The 1838-nt window shown below is 35.1% G+C and overlaps 1 protein-coding gene across 1 annotated transcript in view; it reads right to left on the bottom strand.

Moving 5' to 3' along the window:
- Positions 1-1838, bottom strand: part of LOC106873821 (zinc metalloproteinase nas-14) — a 51910-nt gene that overhangs the window by 20301 nt on the left and 29771 nt on the right. The window lies entirely within an intron of this gene.

Genomic DNA, 1838 nt, shown 5'->3' with positions numbered 1-1838 from the left:
TGTGTGTGTGTGTGTGTGTGTGTGTGTGTGTGTGTGTGTGTGTGTGTGTGTGTGTGTCCTTTAAGTTTGTAAACAGGAAACGTTTTTGAATATGCATATAAAACTATTTCATTATGCTAGCTACAGCCTAATGATACCAACTGGCAATAACAGTTTTTTGGGGTTGTACCGAGCTGTGCCGATATTATGTAGCCCGAAAAAATGAACGCATGGATATGATCCACCCGATGTTCATGGACACTACGGACTATGAGCGTATATACATGTATGCATATGTATGTGTGAGTAAATATTTGTCTATATTTGTGTGCATGTGTATATATATGTATATATGTATCTGTTACAGCATTTAGTGTCTATTTTCTAAAGTCTCAGTTCAAATCCTGCTGAGGTCACTTTACCTTCCATTCTTTTGAGATTAATGGATTAAAGTACCAGTCAAGGACTGAAGTAGATTTGATACATTTAATATTTCTGTAAAGCATCCGGTATTTGAATGGAATTATAATAAAAGATTGAGACAACAACTAACATCTTACATGACAAGAGTTAATAAAAAAACTAACATTTGTCTTGAACCTGGAAGTTCATCAGGCTAGCGCTTATCCCAGTTACGTACGATATGAAGCAGTTGGGTGTACAAGCAACAGTTACAGGTTAACTATGGGATGCTAGTTAATACGTAGGTATTAACTATGGGATCCTAGGTTAATACGTAAATAGTATTCGCTTTTATTCAGCTGTATGGACAGGAGCACCGTAAAATGAAGTGCCTTATTTAAAAACACAACGCGCTTCTTGATCCAGGAACTTAACCAACAACCTTATAGTCATGAACTCAACACTCTTGACGGAAGAATCTATGTAAGCCAAATATTATCGATATTGGAGTGATAAAAATGACTTTTAAAACAATGTTTATGTAATAAACACCGTCAACTAATTATAACATCTCTATGTTCTTATATAATCACTTTTTAAATAAGGTATTCACAACCATTTCTTTCTATCTATGGACCCCTCTGATTACTATTATATTCGGTGGACCTCCATAGCTATTCTATGCTTCAAAACTAGTTCTATAGAAACTTCTTTCTAAATTTCTATTTTTCACATATTAACTTGTGTAGGATGAACTATGTAAAATGTCACACACGCTCAAACTTGTATGTACGTATGTATGTACGTGTGCATGTATGTGTGTATTGACAATGACAAAAAGAAAAAATAGTCAGTAGCAGGTTTCGTTTATTTATATACAGATATAAAACGTCTTCTCAATTTTCTAAGGAAATTAGATGACATATTGCTTAAAACCCTTTATCCTTTTTGTGTGTGTGTGTGTGTCTAACGTTGGAGTGCATATGTGGTTGCCTGAATGTGTGTATGTAGATGTGTGGTAAGAAGCTTTCTTACCAACTACATGGTTCTGGGTGTAGTGTTACTGCGTGGCACCTTGGGCAAGTGTTTTCTACTATAGCCTCGGGCCAACTAATGCCTTGTGAGTGGATTTGGTAGACAGCAGCTGGAAAAAAGCCCGTCGTATATATATCTTTGTGTGTGTGTGTGTGTGTGTGTGTGTGAGTGTATCTTTCTGTCAGTATTTTCCCCCTCCCAGTGGTACTGATGTGTAACATTAGCGGTTTGGCAAAATAACCGATAAAATTAGTACCAGGCTTTAAAAAATAAGTACTGGGGTCTATACATTCGACAAAAAACTTTTAAAGGTGATGCCCCAGCATGGTTGTAGTCTATTTTAACTGAAGTAAGGAAAAGATATATACATATATATATATATATACATATATATATATATGCATATATATCTATATATATAT

Source organism: Octopus bimaculoides, chromosome 1 (genome assembly GCF_001194135.2).
Source record: "Octopus bimaculoides isolate UCB-OBI-ISO-001 chromosome 1, ASM119413v2, whole genome shotgun sequence".
Lineage (NCBI taxonomy): Eukaryota > Metazoa > Mollusca > Cephalopoda > Octopoda > Octopodidae > Octopus > Octopus bimaculoides.
The sequence above is the reverse complement of the archived record's forward strand: the minus strand, read 5'-3'. Positions and strand labels throughout refer to the sequence as shown.